This window comes from Pteronotus mesoamericanus, unplaced genomic scaffold (assembly GCF_021234165.1).
Source record: "Pteronotus mesoamericanus isolate MK-2021 breed Mesoamerican mustached bat unplaced genomic scaffold, CSHL_Meso_final contig_68, whole genome shotgun sequence".
NCBI classification, from domain to species: Eukaryota; Metazoa; Chordata; class Mammalia; order Chiroptera; family Mormoopidae; genus Pteronotus; species Pteronotus mesoamericanus.
This window is the reverse complement of record NW_026555234.1, coordinates 2,848,565-2,869,736: the sequence shown is the minus strand read 5'-3', so window position 1 is coordinate 2,869,736 and position 21,172 is coordinate 2,848,565. Positions and strand designations below refer to the sequence as shown.

The 21,172-nt window shown below is 53.0% G+C and overlaps 1 protein-coding gene across 6 annotated transcripts in view; it reads left to right on the top strand.

The window, feature by feature from the left end:
• The first annotated feature begins 1,752 nt into the window (after positions 1-1,752).
• Positions 1,753-21,172, top strand: part of KIAA0232 (KIAA0232 ortholog) — a 72,371-nt gene continuing 52,951 nt past the window's right edge. For 3 of the 6 annotated variants that reach the window (XM_054581921.1, XM_054581917.1, XM_054581922.1), the window contains exons 1-2: positions 1,753-1,938; positions 6,799-6,907. The gene's annotated coding sequence lies outside the window, so the exon portion shown is untranslated. Of the gene's footprint in view, positions 1,939-2,587; positions 2,757-6,798; positions 6,908-21,172 lie in introns of those variants that run through there. The other 3 variants (XM_054581920.1, XM_054581918.1, XM_054581919.1) reach the window with 3 other exon arrangements.

The window sequence follows — 21,172 nt, the reverse complement described above, 5'->3', positions numbered from 1 at the left end:
AGATCTGGGGAGAGAGGGTTCTTCGAACAGGAATTGCTAAGTGCGAAGGTCCTGAGGTTGGGGTCAGCCAAGCTGCCAGGACTTTTAGCAAAGCAAACAATCTGAAGGCCTGGTGGTTTATATTATTAAGGAGACAAAGTAAACCAAGACAATTTTATTCTCTAATCTGTGCCTGGCTATCTGAGATATATTGTTACAATTTTACTTTTTTTTTTTTCCTGTAAATCCTTTCATAAAACAATGGCTGTTGATGACAACAATGTTACCAATGTGGCAAAATTAAAAGGTGACGACTCCTTACAAAGCCCCTATATTTCTTTAGGGGGGGGGCATTTTACTAGTCTGTGAATTCTAGGTCTAGGGGCACCCGGGAACTAGCCCCTGAGGCTCCATTATTGGAAAACCCTGGATTTCCTCTTCCTTTCATCCTCTTCCTCCCTTTTCAGAGGCTGATCTCCGAAGGGGTAGGGCCACCCCAGCCAGGCGCACCGCCAGGCCCACAGCAGGTGCTCATAAGACACTGATCGAACGAACGCACTGTGATTCATGGTGAGATTCATGTAGCTGAGATGAACCTTCAGAGACTAAAACGGTGAGCAAGCCCCAAAGAGAGCTACGCAAAGCAAAAGACCCCAGACCTCGCAGCCAGGAGCCTGGCTTCAAGTCCTGCCTCCTGCAAGAGAGAGCATGGTTTAGGGGTCACAGGATCTTGTGTGCTCCTGGAGCTGAAATCGCTTATTTTGAGCCTCAGTTTCCTCACCCGTGGAATGGGGGATGCTAATGCCTGGGTCCACGATTCTTCTGCAGAACAAAAGTAACGCTTGCAGAAAGCCACTTTGCAGGTAGCGTGTAAACGATGGCTCTCCGGGGTTGTCTCTCCAGCACTCGGCACGGAGTGACCCGTGTGCCCCCTCCAAGTCCATAGGTCTGCTCCTCCCAAGAGCCTGTGAGCTGGTGCGGGGACTTTGCTCACAAGTTCTGAACGGAAGAGCTCCGTGCCTGGTACCTAGTGGGTGCTCAATAAGTAAATCAGTGAATAATGACCCAGGCAGGTTGCTCTCCCCTAAACCCCCTTACACTTTGTAAGCAGGTAACCTCTCTGCTCTTTCCTCCCTGGTTCCTATTATACCAGTGATTTCCTTTCTGGGGCCAGCCCTAGGAATCACATTGTGGGAAAGTGGGTGGGTGAGAAGAGGCTGATTAAAAGGTTAGAGTACATTTTTGGTTTCCACTTCCGAATCTTCCAGAATTTATTTTTGCCTACTTAATAAAAAGCCACGTTACACTTTTTTTTTTTAGCTTGTCTTTATTTTAAACCGCCCACTCCAGCCATCCCAGGACGCAGCGAGGAGGGGCGCAGACAGGTGGAGCGTGTGCCCGGGAGGGCTGGCGCTGCACCGTGCCGCGGGTGGGGCGGCGCAAGTCGCGCCCTACTTCCCGGGCAGGGGCCGGAGCGGCGGCGGAGTTTAAGGGCTTTTGCAAAGAGCAGCCCCACGCGCCCTTTAATGTGGGGTGTCTACTCTCTGACACTTCGCACATTGGGTGGGCTTCCAGCCCGCCAACCTTCCAGCAGCGTTGGGCACCCACGCCTGGCTGCGCAACTCCGGCCGGAGCCAGCGCGCTCCGCCCGTCCTCCCGCTCCCGCAGCCCTGCGGCCGGCTGGAGAGGCGGGGCCGGGGCGGGGCCGCCGGCGCTGATGTAATCCCGGCGCCTGGGCGGAAGGATATGGAGCGCGCCCGGTTGGCGGGGCGCTGAGGCCAGTTGCCGGGTAACGGAGCGGAGCGGCCACGGCGCGCCGCCTCCCGCCCTCCGCGAGTGGCGCCGGAGCCGCCGCCGCTTTACGTAAGGCGCAGGCCAGGGCCGCCCGGCGCTCGGCAGCCGCTCGGAGCCCTCGGAGGGAGAGAAGGCGCCGCCGCTAGCCGCCGCGCCGCTCGGCAGGTACTGGGGGAGACCAGGGCGGGCGGGCGGCGGCGGAGCCTCGGCCGAGCGGGTGTGGACCACGCAGGCCGCCGCCGCCGCCGCCGCGGGACTCTGGGGCCGGCCTGATGGAGGCCGGGCCGCTCCGTGAGCCGCGGGCTCCTCGAGACCCCCGGCTTGGCCCCGGCATGTGGTGGGCTGCGGGCTTGGGCACCCCCGCCCGGGGCCCGGCTTGCGGCCGCGCTGCGGGCGAGCGGGGGGCGGACGATGAGTCCGCACAATGGGCCGGTGTCACAGCGCTGGGAGCGGCTCTTTGGGGGAAGTGAGGCGGGGGCCGGAGGTGGGGCAGGGGCGCGGAGCCCCGAGCAGGCGGCGGCGGGATTCCTGGAGTGGCCGGCCTGCCGGCCGGCGGGTGGACACTCGCTGCGCTGCCCCCTCCCCTCCAGCATTGTCCTTTAGGGGCCCGGGAAGGGAAACCGCCGACGGGGGAGGGGCCGGGTGGGGCGGGGCGGGCGTTGACTGACGGGCGCCCTGGCCTGTGGCGCAGCGTGTGGGGGGCGGGGACTGGCGGGGGCGGAGCCGGGCGCGCGCGGGGTGGGGCGGGTGCGGCGCAAGGTTTAGCGAAGGTTACGGCCGCCTGCAGGAATGACAGGCCCACAAAGTCACTCGCCGCCGCGGCGCGAGAGGTCCTGAGCCCGCTGGGTCCCGATCCCGCTGGCTCCGGAGCACACGCGTCCGCCGCGGCCTCTCGGAGCTCTCCGCTCCTTTCTGCCCGAGAAACGAGGGCTGTCGCGTGTGAAATGCTGCGTTCTGCTCCAGGATTCGGCGTGCAGACGGAGGTGCGCGATGGCAGGGCCCGCGCGTTCCCGGGAGCAGACCCCAAATCGTAGCCGAACCGAGTTTTGATTTCCCTGATTTCCCTTTCGCCGCCTCTCAGTTTTTGTCCGCGGTAGGCCGGCTATGGAGACCTAACCTAGTGAAAGTATAGGCGATAAGTGGGGAGGGGTACATGGCTTCGTTGGAATGATTTAACTAAAGGCGGTTCCTGCTGATAATTACCGGGCTTGGACACTTGGGTATCTAGGTTGAATACTTCGTCCAAGTTCCTGAGAAGGGGTTTTCTGTCTTGGGGTCTTTGCTTGCTTAGAAACAAAAAACAAAAACGGTGGTAGAAGATTGGTGGGGTGGGGAGGGCAAGCAATCTTCGTAGTAGATGCTGGGAATGGAACTGCACTCAAACCCGCAAGCTTGATTTCTTCATTGCTTCCGTACATGTTAAATAAGACCCGCGCCAGAACACTTTGGCCATTCCATAGACTTTGAAGTTAAACAGGGGGAAATCTGCCACTCTGCATCCTGAAGAGCAGATACTCTCTTATCGGTTGTTTTGGATCTATCTGTTCTTAAATGGGTCTCAGGATCTCTTATGACGTTCCTTTGTGACAGACACTATTTCTGAATCTGTAGGTGAGCTCCTTGCACTTACTGTTTATATAGGGTGGGACAGAGCAGGTTTACAATTGTGCCTATGCGAAACAGAGTTTATTCTTTTGTTATTTTTTATTGTATTATTTTCCATACAAACCACTGTAAACCTACTTTTGCCTCACCCTGTATTCTAGATTCAATTGCTGTACCTGCTAAATAATGAATTTTTAATAATTCAAAAAGTAGTTTATTGCCTCAGTTTGGGCACATGTATAATGGTTTTCACTTAAGCCTGTTTCATCAATGAAATGCCAGTTTGACCACTGGAACATTGAATGGAGAGCAGAATAATACTACTCTTAAATATTTAATTCCATATAGCAAGTGGAATTAGAGGTATGGGTTTTTTGTTTTTGGGTTGGTTTTTTTTTTTTTAAGCTACAGGTCTTTAACATGGCATTTAAAGAAAGCAGGTCTGTAACTATTTTAAGGGTAAATTAGCATATTTGTTACACAAGTTGCAAGCATTTAGGAGAATTACATGGATTTTAAGCACCTCTCTAATGCTGTTACAGATCACTCAGGTTTTATAGTAGCACTTTTCAAAAGTAATAGGATTTAAACATTTGTTTTCCCAGTGTGGAAAAGCCCTGGCTTTTCTCTCTGTTTTGGCGTCATTTCACATCAACAGTTAACGGCCTCTGAGCCAGTTTTCTCATCTGTGAAATGGGAGTCACAATGACACCCGTCTCAGGATGGTTGGGTGGTCCAGTTAGGGGAGATGTGAAAGAATCCCAGCGACGTTCAGCCCCTCTTAGAAATAGAGTGCCAGTGGGTCAAAGACGCCGGCGATTCCTTTCTTGGCTTAAAGCGTTGACTTCAGGCTCCTCTCCTCCGCTTCCTGTCTGGCTGCTGGCATTGCCTCTCTGAAGCTGGATCAGATCTTGCCGGTCGCTGGTGCAGGAAGCTCTGACATGGCCTGTTGGTTGGAGAATGGAATCTGGGCCCGCCAGCGTCACGCTCGAGACCCTCATGGCCTGGCCGCAGTTGTCTCTGAACTTCACCTGTCCTCTTCCTCACCTTTGCACACTCTGCTGCTAATCAGGGCTCCTCTTGGTTCTCGGAACAAGCCCAGCTGCTGCGCCCTTTCTTCGCCCGTTGTCTTTGCTCTCGTTGGAATGTCTCATTCCCGTCCCTCCCGGTTTTTAAAAGTCCACGTCTGATTTTATGTTCTCTCTGAAGCCCTTTGGAAATCCTGTAAAAATGAGTTCTTCATTTCTGCAATTATAATCCTCTATTTTTACTCTTATTATTGCCTATGTCATGCTGTGTCGTGCATGTTAAACTATGCTGTAGTGACCACGTTGTTATTTTACTCCCAACACCTCGCTCTGGAGTTTAAACATGAAAGTATTCAGATGTTTGTTAAATAAAGTCTGTAATCCATCTTATGTAGTATATTATTATTATGAAGCATGTTAATAACAAACACAGAGTGCCAACCGCAGCACTTGAAATGCAGTTATGCTCTGTTGAAGATAGTTAATACTTAGAATATTTCTTTTCAGTTATTTTTGGCCTCTCACATGATACCAAGTGGGATCTTTATACGAAGTACAAACAACCACCTCCCATCTGTCTAAACTTTCAGGCTCCACGAGCCTGCATCGCTGCCTGAAGCCACTGCACCCTGTCTCCTGGAAAAAGGGAACCAGAGCACAAGTTTTAAAATACTCCTTTCTTTTGAAATAGAATTGGACTCCCAGCAGATTACATGCTTTTTCATTAAAACGGTTTTTTAAGAAAGATTTACTATACTCATTAAATAGTAATCCGCATTTGTAGGGCTTATTTATTAAAGGTTTTATTATTCATCTTTAGAGAGAGGGGAAGGGAGGGAGAGAAACATTGATGGGTTGCACTTTGCAGGCCCCCAGCTGGGGGTGTGGCCAGCATCCCAGGCCTGTGCCCTGCCTGTGAGTCGAACCGGTGAGCTGTTGGTTCGCAGGCTCTATCGCCTGAGCCAGGGCAGCCAGGGCGGGGGCTTATTTAAAGACCACGAGACGAGACGCACCGGAGAGCCTCAGGTCTGTGTCTCTACTCGGCCCGCACCCCAGTCAGCAAGTCGGTTACATCGCTTCGGACTTGAGTTTCTTTGTTCTGTGAAATGAGAACAGCCTTGCTTGTGCTATTTTTGCTTCGTAGTGTCACTTAGAGTGGCTTCTGCTTTGTGTACTGCATGTCCTCTTTCAGGTGCAAGGTAATGAGGTGCCTGTCTTCGCAGCCCTTCCGTCCTACTTATTACCTCGGTCGGAAATATTTTGGGTCTTCCCTTTCCCGACCAGATGTTCACCAGCCCCCCCACGTGCCTTTTCCGTCACCCCTTTCTTTAGGGCTCCTCCGCTCCGCCCCGCCCCCTGCGGGCTCTGCCAGCCCTTCCGGGGATTGTTAGCGCAGGCCTGCCCGCGGCCTCCCTTCTCCTGCCCCTCTGGCCTCCCGTGCCCTGTTACCAGAATGATTTACTGTGTCAGTCAGCTCACAGCACACCCTCCCCCTGGTGTCTCCACCAGAGGCTCTCAGCAGTCCCCCATACTTTGTCGCAGCTCAGGGATGTGACCCAGTTCTGCTGCAGGCTGACTCCCACAAGGGTCTCCTTGGATGCACGGCCCCCTGGCCCATTCCTTCTGGGCAAGAATGAATGTTAAAGGTTAGGAAATCGTTTCAAGACCTAAGCCATCTGGGCTCATTCTGACTTCGAGCTTGATGTTTCACTCCATCTCTCGTCACCTTGTGTGTCTACATTCGACTTCTGGCTACTGTCATGGTTATTTGTCCAATTCCTTTATTCTGGAATGTCCCTTCTGCCGTTTTCTTCCTGCCAGAACCCTTAATACTGAAGGCGTGAAGGGGCTGCCCCTAGTTTTCAGCGTTCACCCCTTGTCGTTGTTCTCCCACACGGCGCTTGACTGCCGCCTCCACTTAGCTGCTTTTTCCTTTTGACTTTGTCGTTCAGTCCACATGGAGGTCTCTTCTGGATTGCAGACTCCTTGAGGGAAGAGAGGAGAATCTCTTCCATTGCTGCTTCCCTCTCATGTGCAGTGTGGCCTTTTACATGGTACTTGTTCATTGAGTGTTCGAATTAACTCCCTCATCCTGTCGCCTCTGATCGCAGCAGAGGGTGCGCAGGGCTGGACTGGCTTTACGTGAGGGTCTCTTGACTCCACCCTGCTGCCACACTCAGAACAGGGCCCAGCACGTAGTAAGTGCTCAGTAAGTGGCCGCTTTTAGCTGCTAGTTGGAGCAGGTGTAGAGAAGGCTAGTGGTTGGGTAAGTTGATTGGTCATATAGCTTATGCTGGTTTGCTGTAGCAGCATTCACGGGTTTATTTCTGGCGCTTGTGTATAAAGAAAAGAAATCATCTTGTCTCCAACTGCACCTCTGTTTTTTCCTTAGTTTTGGGAATAAGCAGAAAAGTGAGCGTTCGGTTGGAGAGGGTTTTTGAACGAGCAGATTCATGACGGTGGTTCAGAACCATTCAGAAGACGGGCAAGCCTAACTGTAGGTGAGTCATTTTTTTTTTTTGCATGTGGCTTATGAAAGTCAGTGGGAAATGGAAATTGTCGAATTTTACATTGTATATTTTTCAATAAAGCAAATGTTCCCATTTTAATCTTTTATCTTGAAATACTTCTTTAAGCAATAGAGTCTCCCTATTTAGTAGTATTTGGAATGACGGTCGAAATTGAAATTCTGTCTTTGACATCATCGCCAAGGCTTTTCCCCTGATGAGGCTCTCTCTTCGCCCTCTCTGCTCTGTCTGCTCAGTGGTCTCACCGCTGGCTGGGCAGGAAGAAACTAGGGGAGGAAAAGCAGGTATAATTTGGACACTTTTAATTCAATATTTAGTTACCATTTTTCAGTTTATATGAATTACTTTTTAACAAGTTATATCCAGAAACTTGAAAAAGTGACTTCGGTTGGTTCTATAATAACATGGAGCTACTTAGTTGCAGCAACGTAAGAATATGTGTTAATTGCTATTTAACGTAGGTTGACTATATTTCTGATTATGAGCTTTTTAAAAAAATCATTAAAAATCTACATATTCTTAATAAACTGCTCTTAAAACTTGCCCCAAAGAATTAGGGATGAGCCCTGGCTGGTGCGGGTCAGTGGATTGAGCACCGGCCTGGGAATCAAAAGGTCACCTGTTCGATTCCCAGTCAGGGCATAGGCCTAGGTTGTGGGCCAGGTCCCCGGTACGGGGCATGTGAGGGGCAACCACACATTGATGTTTCCCTCACTTTCTCCCTTCCTTTCCCTTTCTCTAAAAATAAATATTTTTTTTTAAAAGAATTGGGGGTGACAGTGTTACCCCAGTGAATGAACTAGTAACTGTATTAGAAATAAAGGCGATACAACAGAAAGTTAGTAATTGCGAAAATGTTTGCGTCTGTGTCCCACTGCATCGCTTTTTCCAGAGTGCCTTTGGAATCTTAACCACCAGGACATAACTGTCTCAAAGTTGTCTCCCCAGTTTGGGGATTATTCAGGCTCTTCACTTTTTCTCTTCAGTTACTAGCCTTTTCTTAGGAGTCTGATTAACACTTTGCTCCCTGTCAGCATCTTCCTGGAAGATTTTAGTTGAGAGGAGGCTGAAATTTTTTGGTGGTAGTGGTTGTTTCTTGCGACTCTTTTCTTTGGTTGCTACCATAAGTAATTGAGTAATGATTGTATTTTTGTTTGTTGATTGTATAATAATTTTTTGCTAGTACCATCTAAGGAGTTTCTGTTTTTATAAAATACGAAGCTTAATTTAAAACTGTTACAGTATATTTTGCATTATTTACCAAAGCATTGTTTTGAATGTAAGTAATTGTTTAAGGCCTCTCTATTTATTTAAAAGCATATGTTAAAAATTCTAAAAAAGTAAATTACAAGATGAAAAGTAAATCTCCTTCCCCCCTTTCCATCTCGTACTCGTCTTGAAGACCCACTAACACGTTTCTTGGATGCCAGAGGGCAAAGTAAGCCTGTGCGCAGGAGCAGTGGGGGCGCGGGAGCGAGCCTGCTGCGCGGGAACACACGCCACACCTTGTGTCTCGGGCGCTTTTCTTACCGGCACACATACACCTGCTCCCTGTACAGAGATACTTCACTGCTTTTGTCATGGCCCAAGGGTTCTGGCACGCACCGGAGGGCTGGGCTTCCGGCCGGGCTCTTGCACCGCAGGGCTGCCGTGGCCAGCGTCGTGCGTGCGTGTGTCCTGGTGAGCCGCGCGAGTGACCTCTTGGCGCTACACAGCCTACAAGACACTGGCAAGTGTCTGACTTCTCTGAATTGTCATTGACCATGTTCAGGTTTTTCTTGCTAGCTATATACTTCAATAATTTTAGATATAAGGTTGAATATGTTTTTCTCTGAAGTAGTCATGTGATACAATTCTGTTATGAAGGATGACAGCTTCTTGTATTACACAGGAAATATCAGATTAATAAAAGCGACGCAGGCCCGCGGCCCAGGGCCCTCGCCTGGCTTCGTGCTCTGCGGCTGTGGTCTTGGTGTCCTCAGTGAGTCTGCGCCGGGCCCCGCAAGTGAGGTAGCTGGCTCTGTAAAGAGAATTTACTGACTGACTTGCGCGTCCCTTCGGTTGAATTCACCGGGGCAACACCGGCTAAGAGAAGGACGAGGTCCCGGTCCCCGGGCCCGCGGCCCGCCATCTGCATGCTGCGCTGTGCGTCCGCCGCCCCAGTCACGTCTCGTCCTGTGAAGGCTTTCAGAAGAAGCCTGTTCAGTAGGAGCCCCTCATTCCCCCAGCCCCCAGCCCCGGGACCCCGCTCGCCGCCCACGCCGGCTTGCCTGCCTGGGGCCGTCCGGGGCGTGTGAACGACCGCGCACACGGCACACACGGGGCTCTTTAAAAACTGCCAGTTGAAATCCACGCAAAGTCAGTGTGTAGTGTCTTTGAAATCGCTGTAATAATCTAGAATGCTCCAAACTTAAAAAAGATTTTTAAAGGGGCTCTAAAAACCTCGGCCGTAAGAAGTTGGCACTGAGCTGCAGTTCTAGATCTTGTACTGGCTTCTAAGTGTGCTTTCTTGAGGCGTTAGGGAGACAGCGCCCACCCGGTGGGGTCCTACTTTCTCAAATCAGTAACCACCTCGGAGCCCAGTGTAGAAAGGGAACTAGAGTTTATTTGTCAATTAGACCCTGTTGGACAAGGGGTTCACTAGTGGGTGTCTAGGATCATTTGGGGCTTTATTTCATTGAAAAGCAGTCAGAATTCATGGGGAAGGGAAAAGGCAAAGGATTCGCGCAAGTAGCTGCAGGAGACGGTAAGGCAGAGAAAGAGCTTGCGTCCTCTACGGCAGTGCCTCTGTGCCAGGCTGCGTGTCGGGGCCTCAGGCAAACTGTCACCTCCTTCTCCTCGCAGCGCCTGAGCCAGGGGCACCATCTCCGTGGCACAGGTGATGGGGCTGTGGCTCAGGTCTCGAGGAGCTCCCCTAAGGTTGCAAACAGCACAGCAGGGCAGGGGCCCAAGCCCGTCCTCGCAGCCTGAAGTGCCGTCCTTCCCCCTGCCCGGCTCCTCCTGGAGGGCGTTCATGCCTAGGAGCCGGACCACCTCCTTTGTCCCAGGCAGGGAAGGAAGGGACTGGGCTTGCAGGAACTCACAGGGGGCTGCTTGGGGAGGGACCGAGGGGAGGGACAGGAGGGCTCAGGGTGTGCCTGTGGAAGGAAGGAGGAGCGGAGGGGCTGGGGGAGCAGCCTCGGGCCAGGGCAGGTTCGAGGGAGCCTGGGCCAGGCCGACGGCGGTGGAGGGCTGCTCGGGCAGGGGCCTGGGTCTCCTGCCTCTCTGTGATCAGCATTGCTGGGGCAGCCTGGGGGACTCAGGGCCTGCTGTCCTTTCTGTGGACACTTGGGGCCTGCAGCAGCCAGAGGCCTGTTGGTCAGCTTGGCTTCCCACAGCGGGGTCTCTTGAAGGGCCGTCTGAGGGGGACACCCACGTAGCCATCACATGCCGCGCTTCTCTGTCCTTGTTGGGACAGGGAGAGCCTGACCACACGAGTGACCAGCGGCTGCGCATGTCAAGCAGGTCCTGCTAAGAAGAAAAAGCAGTAGGATATGGAGGTTTGTGTCATAGGGGTGGACAGGGAAGGGCTCTGATGAGATGACACTTGAGCTGAGGCCTGCAGGAAACAGGGAGAAAGAAGCGAGGCTGTCCCAGAGCACAGCCGCACCTCGAGGGCGGGGGGCGGGCTGGACAGGACGCCCCCACAGGAGACGGCCCTGGCCATGGCCCGGGAGGCACCGCCCTGGGCGGCGGGGGGCGTGGCGGGGGCGTGGCCGGGCGGGCAGAGTGAGCGCGGCTGCGGCTGGGGCAGTGGGCTCCCTGGGCTGCCCTGGCTGACACTGGGAAGGCCATGGTGGGAACTCCGTTTCTTTAAAGACATGTTGTAAGTGGAAATGCCCATTAGGCACCTAACTATCTTGTATTTGATGGCCCCAGAAATCTGGGTTCATGAGAGAGTAGAGCAGAGGCGGCATTTGGAGTAATCGCGGCATAGGTGGTGTTTGAAATCATGGGGCTGGTGGCCGGGTGGGTCGGTGCAGGTCAGGAAGGAAGCCACGAGCCACATGTGGGCTTTGAGCACTTGAAATGTGGCTTTTTTTACTGGCACTGTCTTGTGCCAAATATGCACCAGATTTCAAAGACTTAGTGTGGAGAAAGAAGAATGAAAATGTCATTCACAATCTTTACCTATATTATATTTAGAGTGACAATATTTTGGATATATTGAGTTACGTAAAATATGTTAAAATGAATTTAACTTGTTTTTCTTTTTTAACATGGCTACTAGAAAGTTTTAAATTATATACGTCGGACTCAGATTGTGCCGTTGGGCGGTGCGAATGGAGGAGGCCTGAGGAGCTGGAGAAGGGGGGTTCTCGGGCAGGAGCACGGGGATGGTTGGGGTCTGCGGGCAGGGGGCTTCACGAAGGTTCGCCTGGCATGTGGGTGGAAGAGCGGTGCCCCGCATGGGCCTGGCCGCGGTGTGGCCGGCGGCTTGGCTCCTGAGAAGCGAGCGAGCCTTGGAAGCGGTCTATAGGCAGGCATCTCTCCCTAAACAGCTTTATTTTTAAAATTTTTTAAAACAAATTATTGATTTTAGAAAGAGGTGAAGGAGGGGGAGGGAAAACCATCAACTTTTTGTTCCACTGAAGGATGCAGTCATTAGTTGATTCTCGTCGTGCCCTGGCCAGGGAGCTAACGGGGACGTGACGGGATGGCACTCGAACGCGTGAGCTCCCGGCCAGGGTTGCGGTTGCTGTGGTGGAGGCGGCGGTTTTAGGTGAGCCCCTTCACGACTGGAACGCGGCCTGGTCGACGTGAGCTGTAATGTGCCCTCCTTGTAGAATCAGCCACAGCAGTGACGCACTCAGTGCTGGCAGGCGACGGGGGTTCCTCAAAGCCTGTGTCTCCGGGCTTTGACCTTGCAGCTTCTCTCGGTGGAACTACCCCGAGACCAGTTCGCCTTCCTTTTTCGCACGCTGAGTGCGCAGGGTGCCGTGCGCCGGTCAGTCAGGCCCTAGAGTGGCGGTCACTGCCGGGGCGGGGCAGGGGGGCGCCGGGGCGGGGGGTGTGCATGGCTGCTGCCCGTCACTCACACTTAGAGTCTGGCGTTCCTGCTTTGCGTGGCTGTCATTTGGTTACTTCGGTCTGCGTGGTTTGGCGGCCCTACTCCGTCTTCTGTTCCGGCCAGTGCCCCCGCGGCACCTCTGTCCCGTGTTGGTAGCTGTGTCCGGAGAGCGGCAGGCGGGTGTTTTCTCCTTCAACGTTACACTCCCACCCGCGCCTCCGACACATTTCATGCTCCCATTTGGCAGAAACACACTTGTGCTTTTGAGAGTGGTGTTCACAGCAGTAGCCCTCGCCGCGCGACGGGCGCCGTCACGGAAACTGGAACTCGCGCGGCCTTGCCAGGGCGGCACAGGGCTGCCCTGAAGGGGATCAGGCAGCGCCCTGCAGTCCGCCGTCGGCTAAGGCAGGGCCGGGGCTGGTCTCACCTCCTCTCCGGCGTGGGGTACAGCCTCTCACAGCGCCTCCAGGCCCGCGGGACAGTGGGCAGCAATCAGTGGCCAACGCAGGAACTTTGATTAAGGAGGATATGCTAAATGCAAAGTCAAAAGACTTTGCTCCGAGTTTTCCAAAATTGTGTGGTGGCCAGGCTGTAAGCTGGATGGTAGGGTGGACAGGGCACCGGCTTCGGAGCTAGACCCACGGCGGCCCTGGCCCGGACTTGCTGCGGACCCTGAATGCGAGTGGTTGTCCCCTCTCCTCCCCTCCCTTCCCCTCCCTCCTTTCTCCTCCCCTCCCTCCCCTCACTCCTCCCCTCTCCCCTCCTTTCTTTTCTTTCTTTCATCCTCACCAGAGGGGAAGGGAGGGAGAGAAGCATCAACGTGTGAGAGAAACACCGGTTGGTTTCCTCCAGTCTGTGTGTGCTCCGACTAAGGCCCACACCTGCCACCCAGGTAGTGCGCCCTGACCTAGGTTTGTTTCTTAATCCATCACCTGAAGGGGTTTGGCTCAGCTCAGTCTTTTCATGCTGGGAAAGCAGTGTTGGGCACCGAGCGGGTGCTTAGGTATTTATTGGATGAATGAATGAAAGAGATCTAGAGGGTCTACAAGGGAGAACTAAAAAAAAAAAAACAACCCCGGAATTACCTTCTGGAGGGCGGGCCCCTTGTAGTCAGGCTCCCCCGGCCAGGTGAGCGGACCCATCCGTGTCAGCGCACCAGCGGGCGTTGTTGTGAGAGGCTGCATTCAGCCAGTGAATTTTCTGAAGACTCTTTCAGCACGTTTGCCCGTTTCACGATGGGGGATTTACGAGCGCACCTCCTCACACCATGCTGAGTATTCAGTGGTTTTGGACCATAAACGGAATGACCTCTATGCCTTACCTTCCCTATTCACCCAGTCTCGCCCCAAGTGACATTTTTTGTTTTCCTGGATGAAATCGGTCTTTGAAGGGAAACATTTTGCGGATGTGGAAGAGGTGAAACAAAAAAAGGCAGAAGCACTACAAGGCCTCAAAATTGATGAGTCCAAAACCATTTTGAGCCGTGGAACAAACATCTTGATAGGTGTGTTGCATCAAATGGAGAGCACTTTGAAGGTGACTGAAGTTTAAACGTGAGAATAAATACACACTTTTTTATAAATAAATTCCAGGGGCTTTTGGGGTCTCCCCTTGTAGATAGTTACGGCAGGCGTGCGAAGGAGGGCACTGGGGCAGCTCCCTCGCTTGCCTGTGCCGCGCGCACCTTTCTCAGGTCCAGCGCTGGGCTCTCCCACTCGGAGAAATGTGTGGACGGCAGTGGGGCAGGGCTGCGTGAGTGTAGAGGCGGCGACTTCTGACGCTTCGTCAGCCCTGCTCTCTCCCCTCACGGCCACAGCCCTGCACGCCAGCGACTGTCGACCCCTCTCATCCCACGGCGCACACAAACTGATCACTCAAATTCTGCGGCTCACCGAAAAATACACTTCTTGCTACTGTGACCAAAAAATAGGTATTATTTTGATTCATTCGCATCAGATGGCTACTGTTGTGTTGGCTGTTGTCATTTTTTTAAATTTGACAATTTAAGGGAAAAGAGGTCAGTGCCCCTGACTCAAGAGTCAGGTCTTGCGTGTTTTAAACTGTCTCGCGGCACAGTGGCTGAACATCGCTGCTACGTACTTTTTACTGAGACGACCATCGCAGGAGCATCGGTCAGACATAGGGGCGGAAGTGCCGTGCAGGACCTGTGCTCATGTCCAGGGGCCGCCGCTGCAGACACGCAGCCGGGGGGTGGGCTCGGGGCGGCGGTTTCTTCTCTCTGGTCCTGGGGGCCAGGAGTCTGACACCGGGGGCGGCCGGGCTGGGTCCTTCGGGGGCCCCGGGGGAGGCCATGCTCTGTGCCGCTCTGCGGGCTTCTGCCGCTGTCCGCAGTCTCTGACATCCCTCGGCCTTCCCAGGCTGCTCCTCGGTGGGTCTCGGACCACACGCCCCTTCCTGCAAGGGCGGCAGCCTTCGGAGTGAGGCCTCCGTGGAGGTGGGTTGAAAGCGAATAGTGGCTGTGAGAGAATGAAAGGAAGCCACAAACTGAAAGTGGCTGGCGGACCCAGGACCTTGGCGAGCACACCCACGCACCTAAGCAGAGAACACGGAGCCAGAGGAGGGGGACGGGGCCCCGGGTTCACCCGCAGCGCAGACGACAATGCGAGCCATCGAGGTGACTGGTGAACGTGCTGCAACACACTCTCTTTGCTTGAAAATTACCAGGCAGCGTGCCACCTCTGCCTCGGGATGAAGCTGCTCCATGCCCCTCACTGTGCCTTGCACGAGTGAACATGCCCCGAGGGATGGTAGTTTCTGATCTGGACGCGGGTGAGGGGCGTGGGAAGCTGACTAGTGGCCTGGTCTGTAATAGGCTCTTTGGGAGGCGGGGCCTCTGGAGAGCAGCTGCTGACAGGTGAGGTGCAGCGCTGACAGATGGGTAGCCTGGGTCTACAGCCGCAGAAGCAAGGGAGGGGGAAGGTGGGCCGCCTTGCAGGCCTGGCCACAGCCTCGACCGGCCACGGGGAGCTGCGGAGCGGGGAGAGCCGTGGGCCAGACCTCATGACCGGACCTGGGTGCGCTCACCGCCAGCGGCTGGGTGTGGGGCGGACACAGCGCTCCCAGTGGCGGTTGACCCGTCCTCAGTGGCGCTGGCTGGTACTTCTCAGTGTCTGCCACAGGTGGCCAGTGTATTTCTTAAAAAATTTTTTGGATTAGTTTGGTTTGGTCATTGGTTGGCCTTCTGGAAAAATGGAGTGTGTCGTCTTTTCTTTGTGACTGCCCCAACTCCTCTCTCCCCCACTCTGTGGGGGGAGGTGAGAGAGGGAACAGAGCTACAGAGCATCAGGCTTTTCTTCCCAGGGTAAACACTGGCTTCCTGAGATTCGTCACTTCACCCGGTGTCTGTGCCTGTGCCGGCAGGCTCTTTTCTTGGTGTATGGTTGAGATCCCTTGACTTACTTTTGCAATCTGCATATTTTAAAATGTCTGTCAGTGGCATTTAGCTTCATGCAATAGCTTATTTGCAAAATTTTGGAACCTATTTGAATTTAAAATTCTCAGTTCACTTAATCCAACCTCTCTTGTCCGCTGTTGAATTTGTCCCGCTTTGCTGATTTGAAGGACTTCCTAGGGAATCCGTGGTTAAGCCAGGCTCCCTTTACAGCAGGGTGTGATTCTTGGAAGGCCGAGTTAAGATGCAGGACTTTGCTGCTCAAGGGTCCCCGTTCGGGGCCCGAAGGGTCCTTCTGGGCAGGTGTGAGCGCCACCAGGCGGTCTGTGCTAGCGAAGTGCTCGGCTCTAGGCTTAGTTCCACCTGCTTTCAACTCCCAGTTCTTCCTCTTCCTTGCTCCTTGGGGAAATCAGTTTTCTATTTTAAGTTTCAGTTTCATCATCTAAAAAAAAGGAGTAATAACAGCATCTACCTCATTGGGCTGTGAGAATGAAACAAGAATACACGAGGGACACTTGGGTAGTGAGGGTTCAGCGAACAGAAGCTGCTGCTGCCGCCGTTGCTGGAAGGAAGGCGCAGTGACCGCGGGAGGGCGCCTCCTCCCTCACCGGCCCTGGGCGCAGGCAGCGGAGCTCTCTGCGGCCTCGGCAGCTCCAGGCGGACGGAGGTGCTCTCAGCCGGCTGCGGGTGTCCACCGAGAGCTTGCGGGGAGACGCGGTCCGCGTGGGGAAGCGCAGAACAGTTCCTGGGTGGGCAAGCCGGAAGGAGGCAGGTCCCCCGCAGCGGCTGGCGCCTCTCTTCCCATCCCACCGGAGGCCGGCCCATCAGGCAGGGGCCGCGCAGACAGGCAGCAGGGCGGCAGTGCCAGAGACACGGCTGCTGTCGCGGGCAGGTGCTGACTGCGTGGAGACCCTGAGAGGACTGTAACCGGGTGCCCAGGAGTAGCTCTAACAGCCAAGGCCTGTGCGTGAAAAATTAGAACTTATTTGAAAGACATGAAAGGATACCTCAATAAATGGAGATGTGGGCCTTGTTCATAGGTAGGAAGGGTGCTGTAAAGCAGTCACCTTTCCTCACGTGGATCTATGTATTTAACACACTGTCAATCAAAATCCCCATGGGGTTTCTCATAGAATGTGCAGGCTGGATCTAAAATTACAAGCACAAGCAAAGGGCTGAGAACAGGGCAGGCAACCCCGGAGAGTTCCAGGACGCCGCATGCCGCCCAGCCGCTCGGGCAGGCGGTGCTGGCTTGGGCTGGTGGTACCGGGCGCACCGAGAACCCCGCCGGCCAGTGGGGAGGTGTGCAGAACTTCGGTGCCGAGGGACCTGGTGTTACAGGTGGGGTGGGCGGGGGACCCCAAGGCGATGCTGGGACAGTTTTCCATGTAGAAAAAAAGAAACTAGGTGCTTTCTTCACAATCCCATTTCACTAATTCTAGATGTAGATAACGTGTCAATGGATTAAAGGCTTGAATGTTTTATTAGATTTCCACAAGGTTGTCCTGTAGTGACAAAGACCCCCAAGTCTCAGTGGCTTGAACACCCGGCACTTCTTCCTGGCTGATGTTGTGTTCTGGTGGCTGCGAGCCGGCTCCTGAGGCTCAGCTCCAGGTGTCTTCTCATCCCCAGACTTGTGCTGAGGAGGCCGCCCGTTTGGGACATGCTGTTCTCGTGACGCCCGGAGAAGGGGCCAGGCCGCGTCCACAGGTCTCTTTGAAAGCCTCTGTGTGGGCATGGTGTCTGTCACGCCCCCTGCAGTCCATCGGCCAGGCCGGGTCCGGGAGCTGCGCGGCCATGCCACAGCCTGCTGGGAGCACCGCCGTCCCTCCTGCGGCAACCGCAGCGCTGGCTGTGTGAAGGGTTGTCCTGGGAAGGGGGGGACAGCTGGGAACAAGAGTTCAGTCTGCCGCCAATGTGACACGTCCAGGAGAAGAAAAAGTCTGCGTTTGATTTACCAAGTTTCCTGATGGCCAATGTTCTTTAAAGTTTGAGGATTTTTTCTTGTTTTCAAGTACGAATGTGCTTTGAGGCTTTCTTGTCACAAATGTGACAAGAAGAGCTTGAATACTTTCAGAAGATGCAGACCAGCATCTTTCTGACGTGAGGGCAGAGAAGGATGTTTGAAGACGGTGTTCTCAGGTTTGTAAGGGACTGACTCTCCCTTACTCAGCTTCTTAGCCTCTTCAGGCCTTCTGGGCACTGGGGGCGGCTCCCTGCCCTGGGAGGGCCCTGCCTGGCTCGGCCCGCCCACCAGGATGCGGATTCCACCTAAACACCCGCGCTGTGCACCCAGCATCGTGTTTAACCGGATCTCTGGGCACCCGAGGTCCGGTCAAGTGGACAGGTGAAAGGGACCGTCCCAGAGACTCCCTCCTCTCATAGGCCCTCCCCAGCTGTTCTGGTGGCAATGGTCCCCAAGCCTGGGGGTGGCGCCCTTCATCGCTGCCGTCTGCGGGCCTTGCGGCACCTGCCACTCTCCCAGCTCCGTCCTGCGGGAAGTTAGTTTCGTGTGAGGTATGGGGGTGGCGGCTGTGCTCTGGAGGCTGAATCCAACCCAGAGGCCACATCTTTCCTGCCCCCGAGGACCAAGGACACCAAGGGGATTTCGCTGGAACATCATTACACAGTGGTGATTCAGATGTAGAGTAAGGTGTTGGTGACACAGGGCGCGAAGAATGACAGAGTTTGCGGATGTGAAGTTTCCTTTGGGAAGGAAAGAATGGCCGAACGCTGAAGGAAGGGTAGCGGGTAAAGGGGAGGCACCTATTTGCAATTCTTGTACAGACTGAGGCCAAGCGAGCTTAGACTGCGAGGTCAGGGTAGGAGATTCGATTTGTAGGTTGTGACATTTGTGTAAGTTACACAGATCTTTGACATTGACATCTGAATGTTCCAGGGTCCAAAACAACTCGGAGCAAAAGTCACTTCAGCAGCTAGTGTTACTGGTAGCTAGACAACGCCTGGAGGATGCATTTGGATAAGATTGCTCTGGTTTATTAAATATTTCAAGGTATGGTAATCTATTTCCATAGTTGTCCAATTTCATATTCACTTGAGCAGAATACTTACTACTTACCCCCCAAATCAAGTATTTCTCATAATAGGAAACTTGATGGAATAATCAATTTTATGTTTAACATGAGTTATTTGAAAGTTGATTTTTATGTTTAGTGTTTAGATAACTATTTTTCTTCCAGCTTTGTTTGTTTTTCTGACCCATGCAGTGTATATTTCTGCTACCTTTTTTCTTCCTTTACAACTACCTTTATCGATGCAATAACATTTATAGGGCTCATTTCAGTCTAGTTGTTGAGAAGGGTCTTAATTAGTGTCAAAGCGCAATTCAAAATGTGTCTACCTCTGCTGAGTGTCCTGAATGTATTTTTGAGAATTTTGCTTTGTTAACCTGTCTGTAAAGTGTCTGTATGTGGAGTTTGGAGGAATCAGTCTGTGTCAGCAACAAGGGAGGACCCCACGTATGGACAGTTATGTTAGTGCCACTCCACTGTGGCTCTGAGCGTAGTGGGGCTTCTAGCACGTGTCCCCGGCTCGGGATGCCCGAAAGGACACTTAAATTAAGTAGCGTTTCTGCATTTTTGGCAGCCGTGCCTGACACCAGCAGATGGTCGATGAACACCGCGGCTTCTGGTTTCAGCGCCACCCCCAGCCCCGCCCCAAGCCCCGCCCCCTGAGCTCCGCCCCCGCCGCCCTGCTCTGCAGCCCTGGAGCAGGGGCCGCAGCTCGCAGCTCTGCGGGGCTCCGCCGTTAGCGCCGTGCTGTCCTTTGATCCACTGAAACCGGCCCGGCGGCCTCGTGCGGTGCAGGAAACCCGGGACCGCCTCACCGCTGGCGATGCCCAGGGGCCTGCCTCGCTGCCCGCCCGGAACGGCCAGGGGGAAGCGGGGTGGGCCCCCAGGACAGGGCTGTGCAGCGCGAGCCTGGGGGGCCCGGGCGAGCCTGAGGCCTCTGAGACCGTGAGCGCTGACTGAGTGACCGTATGGGACAGTACAGCTTGTGCCAATCATCATATTTTTTTATTTAATCTTTATTGTATTTTTTTCCATTACCATTTAGTCCCCTTATACTCCCTTCCCCTGGCAGTCACCACACTGTTGTCCATGTCCATGAGTCCTTTTTCTGCAGATTATTTAAAGGAAAGAAAGGAAGGATATATTTAATGATCTTATTTCTAAATTATATTTTCAGTTTAACTTTTCAATCCTGTGAAACTTAGGATGTAAGGGCCTGAGGTGATCTGTCTTCTTTATAACTTGGGCCTTAGGGAAAATGTCCATTTTTACCTGGTCAGACAGTCCTATCTCCCCAAGTGTGTGCGGGCGGACACGGAGGGGTCCACAAAAGAACAAGGGCGCAGAACGCCATCTCGGGTTTCCTTCCCTGGGGTGCCTGGTGCCCGTCACTGTAATGAGAGCTTCAAGACACCCTCAAGTACACAAGCTGCTTCTGTTCCAGCTCCAGTATTACCCTAAGTTTTGCAAAAGGAAGAAATTCTAGAGCAAAAATAATAGCATTTGTATTACCCACAGCACACTTTGGGGACACAGTAGCCGGCTCTCTGCGAGGACGACACTGTTTGTCCCCTGCTCATTCCGGCAGCTTTCTAGGGACTGGAACTGCAGGTGTTGTGGGAGTCCCGCCTACGCCAGGATTTAAGCTCTGGAGCAGGCCCTTTCAGCCTGTTCCGAGTTCTCAACTGCGTATCTTTCTGCAAAATCAAATATTGAATTTTATTCTGATAATTTAAAATTTCTAACTAGGAGGATGAGTCAGATAATCCATTTAAAGTTTTTATATTGAATTAGATTTCTTATTGACAGATATTAAGACATTACCTAAGTATTCCTTATTACCTGATTTTATTTTGGACAACTGTATTATGTGTTTGCTAGTTTACGGCTTTTTACAGGAACGTAAGTAAAGGCCGGCCGACCGCATCGCCAGTGCTCTCAGGCCCTCCCCCCGCCCACCCTGCTTTGTGTTTTTCCTGTCAGTAGTTAAAAGCTGCAGGATTTTTATGCAGACGTTTTGACAAGCTACAGCATCAATTTGAAAAATTATTTTAGTGCACAGTAATCTAGTGTTTCACTTGATAAAATGTTCCATGTTGGACAAAGTAGGTTCTAAGAATTGTACTTGTTTTAATTTTTTATTTCTAAACTTTCTCAGGATTTTTGAAATTTACATTTCTTTAAATAAAGATCAGTTTCAATTTATTCTAACTGAAGTTTTAAGACTTCAGAAATTTAGTTGTTTTATCACTTTTCCAACAAGCTTTCTAAAAGCTTTTAGAATTTCATTAAAAACAACTCAGCTTTGTTTTGGTTTTTGGATTTTGTTTGGGAGCTATTTTGCTGTCTTTGCCAGAGGAAGGAGGCCTCTGTGTCCCCCCTCCCCCCCGACCAAGTGGCTTTATGCTGGTCTCCTTGCCCTGCGAGCCAGCTCCACCTACAGCCTCAGAAGAGAGTCACAGGAGCTCGGTGAGCCAAACCAGCGACAGCCGCCAGGAATCAAGATCTCAGCAGTTTGAGGAGACGCTCCGGAGAATGGCAATTTTGCAGTTTCTTTTATCCACTTGGACCAGAGGAGGAGACGTAAGGGGTCACATGAAATCCATGGGTGGTAGGTGACGGGGTGGGAGAGAGCAGGGCAGGGAAGCCTCTGAGGTTAGAGAGTCAGCCGGACAGAGACGCCCGGGCTTCTTCCGCGTGGGCGGGCACAGGACAGGCACCGCATGCAGAGCGGGGGTGCGGGT